We start from the raw sequence: 18,949 nt of genomic DNA, 5'->3' as shown, positions 1-18,949 counted from the left end.
GGTAGATTAATGAAGACAAATGGTAGGGATAACTTTTCCCTAGTACCCATGTGTAGCAAGGCGAAGGGAAAGTAAGGCCAAGGAGTGTGTTATAGAAATTTTTGTGCCTTACAGCATGAAGCATGAAATGTCCATAATCTAAGGGATCCAAAGTCCCTAAACATGTTGTTCCTACCCCTAGAGGAACAAGGCCAGCAAACCACAGCACTGAATAAAAGTTCTCCACCTGAAAACACTCAAAAACAAGGCAATTCTGGATCATGTCAACTGCTCCACTGAGCATCTGCGTTGAATGTCAACTGCTCCACTGTCTACCTGCGTTGAATGTCAACTGCAAAGAAGGCTACCTGCACTGGGCGAGTTTGGACATGTGGCACAGTCATTCCTCAAGGTGTCAATGCCCAGGAAGCTTCCAAAATGACACTTGGATCAGGGAATTCGACTGGTGATGAGTAAGAGGTTCTAGATCTCCAAGTGGAAGCAAGAACCTCCAAGTGGACTCAAGAACTGAAGAATAACTGAAGCGAGAGAGGACACTAGTCAGCTTCATGCCAGCCTCAAGCTGACTCATCCTTTCTCCAAAACTCCTATATATAGATCTCTCTCATGAGGTCTAGGGAGGCTGGAATCTTGTGAATGTAAAGAATTGTTGTTGGTTTGAGTTTAGAACTATTGGGTGATTTGCTTTGAAGGAGGTGAAGAGAAGATTTCTTTCGGCTGGGAAGGTGATGCTGGATTGGGCCTCTTATGGTTGTATCACTTCCTGAACCTTACTTCTTCCATTAATAAAGCATTTGAGGTTCTTCTATATGCATGTGTCTCAATGGTGTGTTGTTATACTTGTGTATTTGATTTATTCTAATCCTTGAATCAATTATGAATGTATGCTTCTTGTAGTTTCCCTCTCTTGCCGTTTTGCAGGATCTTGGTGTAGCTGGGCCAGTGAAAGAGCAAGGAGCTGGGGGCAAGTAGCAAAGAGAGAAGATTGGATCAACCATTAGCAAAAGACATCGGTTAGTGGATCTCTTTCTCCCCTCTTTTACATCTCATAAAGAAGTAATCTCAGATAGCTTTGCTTTGATTGTTGCTAAGGAACTATCACCCTTAGAGTGGGATAGGGTCATTCCGTATTGGATACTTTTCCCAACAACAAATTGGCGACTCCACTGGGGATCGTATCTTGTTGGTTGTTTGTGTTTTTGCTATTCATTTCCTAAACACAGGGAGTACCGAATCGAACTGCATTTGGATCTTTCAAATGCAAAGTAGAGGGCAGCTACTCTAGCTCAGTTTTTGGGCATGTTTATGATTTGAAGAGCTGATCCACAAGGACTCTGAACAGCTCTTAGTGATAGCTTTTCATCCTCCTTTTCATCCTTTAGTGTGTACTTGATTGGTAGCTTTGATTTGGCCAAAAACTGTTGATTTTTGAGCAATCTGTAACCCGGAAACCAAGAGAAACAAGAGTTTCTCTCTTCATTGCAGGCACTGTGAAGGCAGTCTGCATTTCATCACAGGTCCCGAAGGGGCTACCTGCGCTGAATGTCAAACTGACAGTGTTCTACCTGCGCTGAACCAGTGTGGCCTTGTGCAGCTGGGGTTCTCTGCTTTCTGTTGCTCTGTTTTCATCCTCGTTTTTGCTGCCTGTTATCAGTCAATGTACCTATCTGAAACCACCTTTATTTACCACTATTCCGCCTCGGTTGTATAAAGAAACTGTATTTGTTCTTTGTGTATTTCTTACATCATTTGCAGTTTCCCATAACGAAAGTGAACTAATCTTGCTGTGGCCTCTTAGATCTAGACCTGTGATAAGTGTCGTTCTGATCTTAAGAGTTAGTTTGTTTGTTGTTCATAGCTGATTGAGCTTTTGCTTTCATCATATGGTTTGAATTTATGTATTTCTAGTGTTGAAACAAGTAAATCTTAAGGTGTCTTATGATTTTGGACAAAAGCTTGTTTGCTTTCACTTGAAATTGAATTCAGAGTTATACAACAGCTTTCTTTTTGTAGTACACCAACATTAAGAAAGAGAAAAGAAATACCTGCATTGTGCATTTTGCATTTGATAAGTTTGCATGCTGGATTTAGGAAAAAGTGCATTAGTGTGTGCTCTATAATCTGTCTGAAAAGATGATGTCTTTCTTTTCCCTCAGTAGTTAAGGTTTTCACAAGTCAAAAAGATTGAAAAAGCTTGCTTATCATCTTAGACTGCATTTAGGAATTTGTATCATACATCTCGTGGTGAACCTTGAAAGGCAAACTTTAAAAAGATCAACTTAAAATATATTGAATGAACCTAACAACGCTTTGCAACATAACGTTCATCGTAGAGGTCTAGGTAGAGACGTGTTCCGGTGTCGTTAAACGTAGTGACTGTCGATCTCGAAGAAGGTGGGTGATTCCTCCTGAGAGTCGATGGCACTAATACAGACTTGTGCTCCCACGTACCGTCGCGTATATATTGGGAGACCCCTATAGGAACAAAGCCTTTATCCATAGGAAGCCGTGTCGGCCGCCCTACTGATCGCAATGTAGTGAACACAGCATTCACGAAGATCGACCACCCGTACCATAAAACGTATTCTGTGGTTTTGCGAAAGGTTTGGCACACCCTCTGCCTAGATCTCCAGAGCAGTTTCTTTTGGCCTTTTTCAAACTCTATAACTGAAAAAGTCCATCCGAGCATTTGTCACTTCGGGCTCGTTAAAACATCGAAGGAGACTAGAGTCATCTTTAGCTTTTTCTCGACTCTTTAAAATTGAAAAAGCAAGTTGTGTCTAAAAGCGTCTAATAAAATTCATTCAATTCGGAAACACAAATTCCCCTGTTAATATTTTGGTTGGTCGAGTAATCCATAATCGTGGAAGAAAGTCAATTAAAACCCCGTCGTTCGCGGAGGCTTACGAGTCAACCGTCTTTGTCTCCGGAATCGAAAACAGTATGGACAAAGCGAACTCGTTTAACCGGTTTAAAATCTCCTATAAAAATTAGAACAAGTGTTCCAACTACATCTGAGGTTCCGGTTACTCCAAACATTTCTGGAAACCCTGCCTCTATAGAAGAAGTTCAACAGCCACAGAAGGACAGTAATACTGATCCTAGTCTGGGGGCAAATACTTGTATAATTGAACCAGTTCCATCTATAACCGGTCCAGAGAGTTTTGTTCCTCAAACAACTGTCGCTGTCGAAACAACCACTTCTTCGGCACCAGAAATATATTACGGACTTGACGGTCTTCCTCTTCCACTGGGTTTGATTGCGATAGAGGAAATTACAGAGGATCCGCAAGCAAGTACTCCAACCCGTTTTGGAGTCGGGGTCACTCTATTTCCTTCATCAGAAGTTAATCCACCACAAGTGGAGGTTCCTGTAGAATCGCTAGGCAATCTATTGGATAGACTTAAAATGTCTGAACAACTGTCATCATCTAGGACTGTGTCAAACGACACAGCGACAACAAAATCCCCTGCCGTCACTCCGACAATGTTTGCCGGCATACCAGCTGTCCCGACTAGCTCACAACAGCTAGAAGGAGTCCACCAAGGGACTATTTCGACAGTGTGGTCTGTTCCAGTTTGTTCATCCGGAGTAATATCCAGCAACTCTTATGTTGAGACTCACCAAGTTGATCCATTTGGAGGTCAATTTGGGCAATCCAGTCCCCAAGGATAATCAATCCCCTTGAGTTCCGGATTGCTACCGTGTGGGGGGCAGTATGCCCTTTCATTACCCCCTCTGGGAGGTTACCCATACGCGAGTTCACAACATTATTCAGGTTATACTGGAATTGCATCAACTAGTTGGGTACCTATGCTACCTCAACAACCAAGGGTTGTATATTCTATGCAACAGTGTGTACCTATGACGAACATCCCAACCACACCGGCTATTGTAACAGTGTCACAAGTTCAAGCGATACCTGTTGCATGTCAACCTCAGATTTCTCAGGTTGTAATGCAACAGCCAGTTGACCATGGGTCACAACCACAATCGCCAACTGGTGGGGCGACACAGGTCCAAACGGGTACGATTACCCCACACCTTGGTCCAACGGTTAGCATAGCACAACAGAACATGGCTTCACAACCGTGGCTAGTGCAATACCAACAACCACAATTCCAGCAGGTATACCAAGGTTCTGAGCAGCAGATCTTCGCGAACAGTGGACAACCGTATATCCAAAACGGTCAAAACCAACCACTTTACAGTGGTCAAGTCCACCAACCGTATTAGTCATACCAACATCAATTACATTATGCTGGTATGCAAAGACCCACTGCTCAAGCGATTCCATCGTACCCTGGTTATGCTTCGCCTAACCTTAATCAACAGTTACCATTCGTGGCAACTTTAGAGTTACCCGATCTACACCGGTTAACCAACGATCTGATTGCTTATGCCCCTTGGTGGCCAGTGATTCCTCATAAACTTCCATCTGACATTCCTAAATTCAATGGAAATCCAGGTGAAGACCCATCGAATCACGTGATGACTTTTCATCTGTGGTGTTCGTCGAACACCCTAGACGACGATTCGATAAGGCTTCGCCTTTTTCAGTGGACATTGACAGGTCCAACGGCTAAATGGTATATTGAATTACCTAGAGCCTCTTTCGACAATTTTAGTTCCCTGGCCACGACTTTCTTAACCCATTTTCAATTACCAATAAGGTATGAAACGAGAACAGAAATATTAACCAACTTCAAGCAGACAACTGCCACCCATATATCTGATCATATACATGAGTGGCGTCGTCGTCGTAGGATGGTGAAAACATACGTTCCCAATCAGCTGTTAGCTGAATGGTTTATAAAGTCGTTACTTCCTGCTATAACGCAAGATGTGGCCAAGGGAGGAGTCGTAACTGAGGAGCAAGTTATCGCTCGTGCACAGTATTTGGACTTAGTTTATAATCAGTCCGGCACGCTCTACGACAAAATACCTGACGCTCGTAGGCCGAAATTTTCAATTCCTCCCCCTCCTAAATCCAATAGTGACTCTCATGCCGGTGGTGGCGTGATTGGCACGGCAAATGCGAAATCGATAAAGGCTTCGTCTAAGAAAGCGCGTACGAATTCGGATCAAAATGCAAAAGAAGAAATTCTTGCTTTAGAAGTAAATGCCATATCAGCAGATAAAGGCAAAGAAACCAATCAACTAGGAAGCAAGAAAAAGCAAAACAAAGGGAAGAAGAAAGAACAAGGAGAATCATCTCCTAAAAGATCTTCTTCAAACCCTCCTGGGAAAGGAAAACCCAAAAGTCCATGTTTTATATGTGACGAGGATCATTGGACAACAAACTGTCCATAAAAAGCTGAGCTAAAAAGATTCTTAAAGAATTCACAAACCCCAGCTGTGTTAACTGATCCGTTTCCGAATCCAGGTCAAAATCTGGTTGATAGTGGAAATGATTCCCCGTGCCAGGTGCTAATGTTGTCGACCTCTAAGCAACAAAATGATGCTTTGATTTCGACAAGGAACAAAGATTACGGGAATCCGCAGTTGTCGAACGGCAAGGAAAAAGATCAACCAAGCAGTTCGACGACAACTTCGACAGAAGTTGTGCCACCATTTATTACGGGAAGCATTCCAATGATCCATGGAAGCAATCATTCTCTCCAAAATATCGGAGTAATTTTCCTAAAAGACCCCACTTTAATGGGTACTTTTGCCCTACCGCCTCCAAGTAATCTGGCGGAAATGGCCACAGTGGAATATGAAACCTTCTATTTCTAATGGATCTAAAACTTCGAGGATAGTTCCTATCTTGTGTCAACCTCATTAAAAAATGAAACAAATCCCCGAGGTAAACCTTCATTCCAACCACCGAGTTGAATGCAATGAAGCTTGGGGGGCGTGCACCTCGATTTGCGTTATTATGCTGGGGGCATGCAAACTTATCATCGAGCAGTTGCAACATAAAGTTCATGCTCATTAAAAAATAAACGCAAGATCCGAGTAGTTTTAACGCGGTCTTCATGCTCGTTAAAAAATAAATATAAGCAGTGAGCAATGTTCCCTCCAGAGTTTAAGCTCATTTTTAACTAAAAAATGAACCTATCCCGGTAAATAACCACTGTGATCGTAAATTTATCAGCCATAAAAAGCCTTGGTCGTGTTTGCACCTGCCACCTCCACTTTCATTTGGCCGATCGTTCACCTCCATATGATTGTTTACCCATTTTGAGGAACAGCTGCGAAGAGTGATTTCACCTAGCCATCCTTGTGACACTGCCGTGATTGGAAAATTCCAACCTGTACCTGGAATCAGTTGCTATCCCTGTTTATCACTCGTTCCTCAAAAGACGAGTCTTCTTTAAGCTCTTTTCAACTGACTCGTAAAATATGAAAAGATTGCTGAGTTTTGGCCTTCCAGCTCGTTAAAGGACAGGAAGAGCTATCCCTCCTCTAGATTTTAATCTTTTTGGACCTGAGGGATTGTTGCACAAAAAGGTCGAGCGCTTGTTTTATTCGGCTCGTTAAAGTTATCGAAAACTCATCCCTTCTGTATTGTTTTATACTTTTTCGGACTTAAGGGATTAGATGACGAAAAAGGAATTTTGGAGTTAACTCTATGTACCTTTTCAGACTCTCTAAAAATGAAAAGGACCGAGTTTTCCTTGTCGTTAGACTCGTTAAAATGATTAAATAGCGACAAACTTGTCTTTAGACGAGAACGAGTTTCCCTATCGCTAGGCTCGTTAAAACATAGCGATGGGCTTGCCCGAAGGGCAGGTTATAGAACAAGCATATGTTATCCTCCTCAAGCTTGACAAAAATAAAGAGGTACTGGTCAGAAATGACTAGGGAAAAATTGGGAGAACCTCAAAACTTTAATGGTAGCAAGTCGCTCTTGAACATGACACTTTTCCTGCGTACCACATCGGGTTGGGTTGTTTCATTCACCGGTCTCATCACCATGGTCTCGCCAAACCATCCACATTTGGGGTAATGCTACCGATCCATCGCATCAGTGTCGTTATATGTTCAAGAGATGTTGTTCAGAAAGAGTCAACCGTGTCCCATCCACTGCCATACATTATCCTTCATCCATTCATGACCGCCACCCTGAATCATATGTCACAGATTGTTTTCACCTCCATTAAAATCATTAGCTCCGTTCCGTGTCACTGATGTGGGATTCATTAAGGCCCTCCTTTGATGGATCGCTCCTTGTTGACATCAGCTCATTATCCAAGGAGTTGATCTAGGCACAACCCCTTCAGTACTTTGAAGCTTGCATGCCTCAATGGCAAGTTTCTCACTTCCAGCGACAGGTATACATCAATGACTTTCGACCGAAAGATTTTGCGTGGTGTTCGACGCCAAGTCCTTTATTCACACCACGTGAATTGTACTGCAGTACCTTGAGGGTCATTATCATTAACGGTGATTCCTGTCGCGCTTGTTAATGGTTTACATCATTGACCGGTAATCAAGCGATATCTTTCCATGTTCGACTTCAGTGCAATTCTCACATTGATCGACTTGTACTTAGAGTGAAGATCGAACGAGTTTGAAGACCCCGGATCTAGTTTCATCCATCCGGGCAGCGATATATATTTAGGAAATAAAGACATTGACATGTGCATCAGATGATCATCCTACTCAAAGGATGATAATTTCAGCAGAGAATTATCAGTCTACCATCAGACGATTGTCTGTTCTATGTACAGAAAAATGTATTTATAAAGTTGAGCATGGGAATGCCCACCTCAGCTAGATCATGAAAGCAGTACGAAAAATAATGTATTGTATTGTATCTTATTACAGGTCACCTCTCAACGATTGAATGAACTTCAGATCCTCCTGATAAAGCATTTCACCCGATAAACGACCTCATACTTTAGGGGGCAACTGTTATAGACATTTTTGTGCCTTACAACATAAAGCATGAAATGTCCATAATCTAAGGGATCCAAAGTCCGTAAACATGTTGTTCCTACCCCTAGAGGAACAAGGCCAGCAAACCACAGCACTGAATAAAAGTTCTCCACCTGAAAACACTCAAAAACAAGGCAATTCTGGATCATGTCCACTGCTCCACTGAGCATCTGCGCTGAATGTCAACTGCTCCACTGTCTACCTGCGTTGAATGTCAACTGCAAAGAAGGCTACCTGTGCTGGGTGAGTTTGGACACGTGGCACAGTCATTCCTCAAGGTGTCAATGCCCAGGAAGCTTCCAAAATGACACTTGGATCAGGGAATTTGACTGGTGATGAGTAAGAGGTTCTAGATCTCCAAGTGGAAGCAAGAACCTCCAAGTGGACTCAAGAACTGAAGAATAACTGAAGTGAGAGAGGACACTAGTCAGCTTCATGCCAGCCTCAAGCTGACTCATCCTTTCTCCAAAACTCCTATATATAGATCTCTCTCATGAGGTCTAGGGAGGCTGGAATCTTGTGAATGTAAAGAATTGCTGTTGGTTTGAGTTTAGAACTATTGGGTGATTTGCTTTGAAGGAGGTGAAGAGGAGATTTCTTTCTGCTGGGAAGGTGATGCTGGATTGGGCCTCTTATGGTTGTATCACTTCCTGAACCTTACTTCTTCCATTAATAAAGCATTTGAGGTTCTTCTATATGCATGTGTCTCAATGGTGTGTTTTTATACTTGTGTATTTGATTTATTCTAATCATTGAATCAATTATGAATGTATGCTTCTTGTAGTTTCCCTCTCTTGCCATTTTGTAGGATCTTGGTGTAGCTGGGCCAGTGAAAGAGCAAGGAGCTGGGGGCAAGCAGCAAAGAGAGAAGATTGGATCAACCATTAGCGAAAGACATCGGTTAGTGGATCTCTTTCTCCCCTCTTTTACATCTCATAAAGAAGTAATCTCAGATAGCTTTGCTTTGATTGTTGCTAAGGAACTATCACCCTTAGAGTGGGATAGGGTCATTCCGTATTGGATACTTTTCCCAACAACAGAGTGGTTGAGTCTAGTCATAAGGGAAAGATGAAGGATCTAAGTAAGATAAGTGCTTCCAATTCCATGAGTTTTAACACTCTGCCACTAAGTATCATAAGAGCAGGGAGGTGTCTAGTAAGAATCATGCAACTACATTCACTGAGGTAGATGAAGTTTCCTCCTAGTTCAAAAGGGATTTCTCATTGACTGGTTGCATGTCAATCTCAGCAAATAGCAGTGTATGGTATTGATTCAGGAGCATCCTTCCACATGAGTGGGAATAAGAAGATTTTCATCCACCTGAATGAGAAGGACACACAGTTTTAGATTGAGCTAGGAGTTGATGGTCAATATGCAGCTAGTGGAGTTGGCAATATCAGTTTTCAAAGGGAGTGAGGTAAGTCTCTTGATCACAAAGATGTCCTATATATCCTAGGATTAAAGTATGATATTGTTTCGATAGCAAGGGTTATGATGTCATCTTTAGAAGAATTAAGGTTTTCCTCTAGCACTTAGCTTTTGGATCTAAGAAGCAGATAGGTGTGAGGATGAAGAATCTCTACAAGTGGTAGGTGGAGATGAGCACAATCTTTAGAAACAAGCCAGGAAGTTATCAGAAGAAAGAAGTGATAGTTGAGTGAGAGCAGGAAAAGGATATCAAGATTGAGCCTCAAATAGTATCTCAGTTTGAGTCTAAGCTAGTTGGCTAGTGGGCCTACTAGCAGGATGATGAGGAGAATTTCCTAGGGTGAGTGGAGGTAACCACTCAATCAAAGACACAGAGTATAGAAAGAGTTTGAGCGAAGTGGTCAGAATATTTTTTTAGGGGAGATCATGAGAGATTTGGATCTTCTAGTATCACCTTCAGCCAGAGGAAGCAACCATAAAGGTACACAAGGTACATGGCACTTATGACTGAAGTGATAGAGTCGTAGAGCATGGTCGGCAATAACAGGTGTTCATATCAGGTTTAAGAGAAGAAATTAGGGTAGTGTTATAGTTCAGAGGGAGTAGCTACAACAATGGAGAACATGTTGGAGATAGATCAAAGTGGATGAGGTTCTTCCAGAAAGACCTTCCTTACTAAGAGAGAGTGTTGAAAATAATAGCGAGTAAGGTATTCTTGACTTACGCTTTAGTGAAAGAGACCACAAGGAGTCATTTAACATGCACATGTTCCTATAAGATAGGATGAGTTACTAAAAGTTAGGCTGAGTTCATGAAGCGGTTTAATTCATGTGAATAGTTGGAGGCTCAGTTGTTTGTTTCTTGTGAATGTTATAAGTCTCCAGGGAAAATTTTAAGAACCACCCTAAATTTATATGTATAATAAATGGGCTAATCCCCATGATACATAGGAAAAATGGGAGGCGACTTTATCAATAACATAATATGTATATATATAATTTTTTTGGCAAATATCTCACCAAAATTATATTATCTTGTACAGTGATGGAGAATCTTTCACTGAATTATAAAATCTTGTAAGATCTTGGCAAATCTTTTATTAGATAATAAACATTGTGAAGTCTTCGCGAATGTTTTTTTAAAGTATGAAACCATATATGATAATAAGAAAACATATTCATTAAATTGTAATATACTAATATACATGTTTGGAAAAGAAACACAATTTTCTCTTCCTACAAACAATGTTCCAAGTTTCAGTGGCCCTGTTTGTCAAGGTTATTACAATACACTATTTCATACCCTTCTATTAGTTTTGATAATATTCCACAACAAAGTTCTTGTAGGTGTTGATATTAACAACGAGTTCTGCCAAGGTAGGAGAGATTAACCTTTTCTCTACAACTTTTGTCAAGCTACCACATTTTACAAGTTATCGAATTTCTTTCTTATTCCATAGACTCCAAATGCGAGATAAAAAAAAAAAAAAACACATCAATTTTGTTTACCCCAACACACAAACAATTAGCAAGCCCCAACTATATTATATAAGAAATTATTGGGTATCCCAAGAGCTTGAAGGGAATCTAATTGAAAGAAGTGACCATTGTGAGAATCCTTCCAATCAATATATGAATATATAAATGTAGATTTATTATTATTTTAATTGGAAATCCTCAATTAAATAATCAAAGTTAATTACTGTCTCTCCCAATATAAATTGCTTATTAGCATAATTCACTACCCTAATAGGTCTTGCATTTTTTAACAGAGTTGTAACATGTAGATTAATTTCCTTTTTGGTGAACAATCTCCACCTTTTAGGAAAATATGGTGCAATGGCTCCAGCCACTACAGATCATTAGGAAAAACTAAGAATATCACAGAAGATGAAAAGTTGTACAAGCCAACTTATTTTTTAAACAACTAATCCAACATCAGTACCTAAACTTTTTCATGAAGATATCATATTGAGAATGTCTGAAAAATGGTGAGAAATCTTATGCGAGGGTGATGTGGAAAGACTGATAAGGTTTCATTGTTTTGAATTTTTTTTGTTAAATTAGGAAAAGTTAAATACCAATATTAATGGAGATATTGGTATTTTTACTAGATTTTGTGAAGTGACTAAATGTAGCTTTAACCATTCACCTTAAGATGTTTTTACAATATAATTTCCTAAGTCTATTTAATATCTTCATTATCATGAAAACCAACCTATATCCATCGTAACTCGACATCTACCACTCTTAGGGGGATGAAATCTATTTATCCCTCTAAGTACTTGGTAGACCCAGAATTAAGATGGATCTAAGATGATAGAATTTCTGTTTAAATAGTCTATGCTCACATGAATACCATGGTATTGCCATGGGTCAATACCATGGGTTAACATAGGCTTGGAGCTTAAAAATTATTATTAGTATTTTACAGAAATTAATAAAATTAATAATTGATTTTTATTTTATTTTTTATTTTAACCAAGTTAAAATGTTTAACATACATTAAATTACAATATCCATTTTTATTCTTGATCCACCACGCCCCGAAAGGGATCAAATATTTTTTCACTGTATGCTAGTTTGCATATCATGATATTTGATACCTCTCGGGGGTTAGTAGATCTAGAGTAAAGATTGATATATGTTGGTTTAATTCCACCATTTAAATAGGCTACATTCCACGTGAATACCATGGGTCAATACCATGTGCCATTTTTATTTTTATTAATAATAATATTAGGGTTAATAATGTTTTTTGCATGGTATTAATAATAATCTAGCCCATGGTATTTGGCCCATAGTATTTTGCCCATAGGTTTCACCTAAATATAACACATTTTTTGAGTGTTCATAAATATAAGGTGACTTATGGAGTAAATATAAAAAAGATGTTTTATTTGTTTACCATACCTCTCATTTAGTTACAATTTTATTAATTTACCATACCTCTTTTACAAATATGATATTTGGCCCATAGGATTCACCTACATAAAGCCTATTTTTTGAGCCTCCATAACTAGAAAGAGGGTTATGGACTAAATATAAAAAGAGAGTTTATTTATTTACCATACATCTAGTTTATTTATATTTTTATTTATTTACCATACCTTTTGAGTAAGTTTAAAAAGAGGTTTTATTTATTTACCATACCTCGAGTTTATTTATATTTTTATTTGTTTACACCCTTGCATGTATATAAGGTGACTTATGGAGTAAATATAAAAAAATGTTTTATTTATTTACCATACCTCTCATTTATTTATATTTTTATTAATTTACCATACATCTTTTATAAATATGGTATTTGGCCCATAGGATTCACTTAAATAAAACCTATTCTTGAAAATTAGAGCAAATGGAAGCTTGTAGCTCCTAATTTCAAGGGCTAAATTTACCTTTTTTACCCTCTCCTTTAAAAGAAGGTGGGCGATTTGAGGTGATTTGTAGAAATGTACTATGATACAAAATAGTTTCCCACTAAAAATTTAAAACCCCTTAATTCCGCCAAAGGGTGAACATTCACCCCTAAAATTTTCCATGTAAGTCTCAATGGATGTTTGTCGCTAGGATGAGTTACATGAGTTAGTTACACTCAGTTAACTAACTAATCACAAGATCACTTCCAAAAATAAACTTACCCGATTTAGATTGGCTGAATTTCTTATAAATAGGTCAAAAGGCACAATTTTAATCATTGTTTTGTATGAGCACAAGGTTGTGAGAGAAGACAATAGTGAGCATGAGTTTTGTGTGTGAGATCATAGAGCTAGGTAGAGAATGAAGTAGCTTCCTAAAAATATTGTTTTGGTAGAGGAAATTCTTGATTGTATGAGCTAAGAAATAGGAGGAACTTTCCGCGCCAAACATAAGGATTTAGGAGCTAAGGACAGGGTTCTTGAATGTAGGGTTTCAAGCTAAGTACTAGCAAGGAGAATAAGTTTGTTCTCTAGAGAAACAATTTCCTTTGTAATAGTTCTATTTTGGTCAAACTTTGTCAATCAGCTTTCTATAGCTAGCAGAGGGTGTTTTTAGTTGGGTTCCCTAGAAAAATTTGTGTTTTTTCTATTGTGTGACTACTTTATTTCTGTTCTATTATGCTACAAATTGGTAGAGAAATTATGTGTCTTGGTGCAACGATTACTTTTAGATTTGTTCAGTACAAAAGTTCCAAAGTTTTCAAGGAAATCCTACACTCTCTGACTATGCCATTGTTGCAACCTACCACTCTTTGTCTCAACTCTCTCTAAAGCGTTATTTTCTACACAAAATTCTCTATGACGCCTTGACTGAAATTTGAATGTTTATGTTTTGGCTCACAATTTATTTGCACAATTGAGGATTTTTGCACCATCTTCATAGGTGAATGGCATTGTATTACATCGAAGGCCACTATATCTTATTTTTTCCATTATATTGTTCTAAAAGAGTCGGTATTGTTGTCACTTGAAAAGCTACATAAACCTTCACTTGGCTTATTATTATTCCTTAAATAATTCTCCAATCCTTTCTGCACACACTCACTTTAACATATGATAATTTTGTATCACCAATATTGTTCTTCTATCAAAATGTGTTCCTCTTCCTCTCATGTATACTACTCATAAATTCAATATTTTGGTTTCCTCTACTGGTATTTTTGACATATCAACTTCACGACCACATTCGTGATAAGAAAATATTCCCCCATACAATTGTCTAATTGATTTCCATTAAACGTCATTATCAACAAAACTTCAGAGTTTGAAACAGGGTGCTCACCCACTCTGGAAACCCTGGATTTCCAACATCCTTAATTTTCTCCTTTTTATCACCTCACAAACAAGTGCACTACTGAACTCGGTCTTCACCCAAATTCACATACAAATAATTATATACCATTTTCACCTTATAAAACAAATGATGAAACCCTAGAAATGGCTGCAACAACTTCAGTTACAGGGCAGATCATAACATCGGAGCTCCAGCATAGAAATCCCTGCGCATATCATTCATTTTTAGTGTGATAATATAAATGATAGAGAAATGGTTTGATTTCTCATAGTACTTGAACAAGAACAAGACCTGACTATGAACAAAGTGTGCCAAAGTGTTGATCTACCATTTCTCCACCCACATTGCCTAATTCATGTCAAATTGGTTTTAATGGGATACATTCTTCCTTAGAAAATTATCAAATACAAAAATATTATCTCGTCTTAAATTTATTAATAATAATAATACTTTTTAATGTAGCCACTTGGGAGCTTCTGAAACAGTGAAATTTCCCAGGCTTCGGGAAGCATTGTTGCTCTGATACTAGTTGCAAGTGGCATACCTATAGAACCCACCTCAGGATTAAACCCATATAGATAAAGTTCATCCTTGAGCAAGTATTCTGGATTTTGGATTTCATTGGGGCCATCTATTAATTATCCATTTCCCTTGGCAAATCCATCCCATAAAGATCCTTTTATGTATACATGGGTTCCATCGAGGTATCGACTAAGATCTTCAAAAGATTTAGGTCGTGTATGTGAATTCATTAAATTTGCTCTAATCTCAGGGGACTTGAAATAAGGATGAAGTTGCAAGTAATTCTTTAGAGCTACATTGATGTTATATGGTGGGTGGTAGTCATTACCTCAAACCCATAGTGCCAAGATTGCATGGTTGTGTAAAATATCGACTGTGTCCCTTGCACATATAAGAAAAGTTTCATGATCTAATGGCTCATTTGGGTTCGAAACATGAATACCACACCCATCAATATCTATAGTAATCCATAACTCTTTCCCAACCAACAAGCCATATTGATCATAGTAGTGACCGAATTCTGGCCGCTTTCATAAACCCCGACCCCAACATTGAATCATATTAAAATTCATATCAACATGGAACTTGATAAATTCATTGTAACTCTTTTCTAAAAGCCACTACACACCATCATACACTATCTATTTGCCTCCACGAATGAAAATAGGTTCCCCATTGACTTTGAATAATCTTCTACCAGTTGCAGGGTCTATGTAACTCTCAATTTTCTGAAATCTAAGGGGATGGATTTAGGAATCTGAATCTCCATAATATCTTACATCCAGAGTGATATCCACTTTGTATAGTGTTTTTTTTCCCATTCCATTTTTCCACCATAAAATTGGTATTGATAACTCCTTTGTCTCCAATTTCTCAATCAAACACACCCCATCGTCTAATTTAAGAGCCACGTACACGCTTAGGGTGCATTCTAGAACTAAGAGACTAACATTGGCAAATTTTGTGTTGTGTTATGTAAGTATGCCCTATTTGAATCATCAAAAAATAATGAAACTAGATGTCATCAGTGATTTTCACTGCCATGGAAAATCTAAGTTGTTAGTAGTGTTACCACGCTTTTTCTTTTTCTATTCATTGACTCATTTTCATTTTCATATTTCAACCACTGGCACGCAAATATGAAGATATTTTATTTTCTAAAAATTATCTTAAAATGTGAAATCATTGTAACATATTAAATATCTATAAAATTGTAATTGAAAATGTACATTATATAGCAACATTTTATATGTACATTAAAAATTATAGTCATAAAGGTGGGTAGCGTGGATCTGAAACACATTATAATAGTTAAAATTGGGAATATCTTTTTCTATACTAGCTAAGATCCATATTAACTCAAGATCTACCAAGTGTTAAAAGTATCAAATTTGTCGAGATACAAACATCATTTACAGCATAAAGAGATTTGAACCCTCTAGATAATTGATAAATCCAGAGTAAAAATGGATCTAAGATAGTTTAATATATATATATATATATATATATATCAAAACCTAGAGCCCAAACAATAATTGGACTACTTTATCTCAATTTTATTTTAATTATTTATTTTATTTTATTTTTCTTACAACATATCTTCGATACTAGGCTATAGATCCCCCTCTCGGCACAACAATTCAGAATTATCTAGACATGTATAAATCTTGTAGTAACTTGTTAACCAAATGAAAATTCGCATTTGGGTATTACATTAATTTTCTAATTTTGTTGTTGATAAGTCCTTGTCCCCTCATCCTATGTTCGCATGTTGATTTATGTTAGCACAAAGAAACCTCCATGTTGAAAACCCACATTTCTCGTAAATGCCTCTTATGCTTTTGGGCATGCTGATATTCTAGCTGTTTAAGTAATCTAACATTCATTTTTTTTTGTAACTAGGAAAAGCCTAGGCCAGGGAAAACCTACTTATTGGTTGGAATAAGACTGATCCACACAAAATCGAAAGCTTATCACCAACATTGTGAAAGGCTTTCATCAATCTTGGAAACCCCTTGGGAAGTTTAATTCCGCAAAAGTGGCTTTCACTCTAAAGCCCGTCCCCACAAGGTTTGACCCTGTGATTTGGCGAGGACTAAACCCACGCAAACCAACTGGTCTAAACCGCATACATTGTAATAGTTATTTAGTCGTATTTTTATTCTTAGAATATATTCTTCTTTTATGTTAATCATTTTTAATTTTGTCACTTATTATCTATACATATATTTTAGTCCTAGATTAAATTAGTGATTTAAGTTAGTCATTTTTAGTTGGATCACTTAACATTGTTCAAATTTAGTAGTAATACAATTGAGATAATTGTGGTGACTAATTGTTTTACTTGTGTAGTCACTAATCTCTCATTTTGTACTAGTCGGTGACTGAGTAATGACAAGGTTTATATGTATAATTTTAAAATTATATTTCTACTTACTAATTCACAATCAAACATTATTCCATTAGAAGAATACATTAACGAGTTGAGTAAATAAAAAGTACCATGTTCATCACTTGAAAGCCATAAAACAATCAAAACAAAAACATGCACAATGAACATAAGGATGTTTGGTGGAAAACCCCCTTTGGGTCAAAAACCAACCTTTGTTATTGCTGCTACTCTGCTTCAATTTTTTCTAATCAAAAAAATAATTTTTACATCAGCATAACTGGCTATGTCTAGCACGGAATTTTCTCATATTAAATCAATTTTGTGAACACCATTCACTAGAAGCCTCAAACTCCAATTATCATAGCGCAACACCTATTAGACTATGAGAATTATACTTCCTCAACTGAAGCTACCAAATACCATCAGAAAGGAACACTCATTCATTCTTCACCATGTTATTTGAATTTATTGGTCATCTAGGGCCTCATTTCATAATGGTTCAAACTAGACCCCTTCGAAAAAAAACAAAAACCTATGCATTAAAACTATCAATTCATGTTCCACTTGCACCACAATCCATGTAACTCAACTTCAATCAATTCATCAACATCAACATCAACTCATCAAACTAATTATTAAACATTGACTCAAACAATCAAAAAACTTATGTATTGACAATCAACCAGTAACAACACCTCTATGCATCCAAAACATTTAACATATAGACTCAAAACACTACAAAATATCATGAAAACATTATCACATAAAGGATACAACAAAAATAATCCTTGCAAAAACAAATATCAGTGAAATAACCATGAAACTATATTTCAGTCCAACAATATTCGAACCATATGCCCCATACATGCTTCACAACCTCTCCATAGATACTACAAACTGTGTGTTTGGCTTTAGATCAAAATATTTCTCTGTAATCAATGAGAATTGGCCTATCCATGCACCTCACTCTTTTATGATCTCAATATGTTATTTTTGTGTGTGCTAAAATCTGTAAATTCGACCTTTATATCATTATAATGTGTAGAGGTCAACCTCTATTCACTACATAGACTTCTACTCATACCACTTACACAATAATCAATTTTCTCCTCTTTTTAGACAATTTCTGCCACTCTTTCCACTACTTGGTGTATTAAGGCATTCACATATCAGAATTAATTCAAACATTTTGATTTATTCAATTAGAACCTTTTATGAAAATTCTCGAACAAGAAATATCATAAAAATAATTAAATCATTCAAAATGCTCGAGGAATGTGGGAGATATAGTCTTACAGACATTCGTTGGCACAACACTGCTGAAACTCAACTACAGTCACATCGATAACTCTGCTTCCCAATGACTAGAGATATCTATGACATGGATAGGCCTATAAGGGAGCAACTAGGGAAGATGATCAAGGAAAACACAAAATATTCAACTGAGAACTACCTCCAACATCTTTCTCCACATATGTAGCGTCTGTAAATCGTGTTCAAGCCATGAAAAGCCTCAAAACCATCTCTGAAACCTCTTGTTGAGCTTAGAAATGATGTAATCACCCTAAGTGAAAGAACAAACTTATGAGTGTAGAAATTGTAGCAATTGGCATCACCCGTGAAGTTTAGTTGTAGAGGGGAACTTGATATATCATGACAAACTCTTCAACACCTTTAGACATTATCAGGATTCCAATCCACACCTTAGGAGCATCAAAGGAATCTTAAGGGAAACAAAAAGATCATATACATGAAGCGGTTGTTTGCCAACCAGCCATCAAAACTAAAAACATCAATTAATCAAGCATATGCATATCATCTTCAACACAAGCCCATCTTGGCATCAATGCCAACCATTAATAATTGAAACACTACACTACCATGTTGACATCAATTCCAACTATCACCTCATCCAACATTAATGCCAACAATCTACCACTTTAGCAA

The 18,949-nt window shown here is 37.5% G+C and overlaps 1 pseudogene; it reads right to left on the bottom strand.

Annotated features, from left to right (window-relative positions):
* Window positions 1-14,522: 14,522 nt before the first annotated feature.
* LOC149210018 (mannosylglycoprotein endo-beta-mannosidase pseudogene) lies at window positions 14,523-15,654 on the bottom strand (annotated as a pseudogene).
* Between the last annotated feature and the right edge of the window lie 3,295 nt (window positions 15,655-18,949).

This window comes from Pinus tabuliformis, chromosome 1_2 (assembly GCF_031772625.1).
Source record: "Pinus tabuliformis cultivar Carrire ecotype Pingquan chromosome 1_2, CPIR1, whole genome shotgun sequence".
Classification (NCBI taxonomy): Eukaryota; Viridiplantae; Streptophyta; class Pinopsida; order Pinales; family Pinaceae; genus Pinus; species Pinus tabuliformis.
Note: the sequence above shows the minus strand (reverse complement) of the source record. Positions and strands in the feature narration are given on the sequence as shown.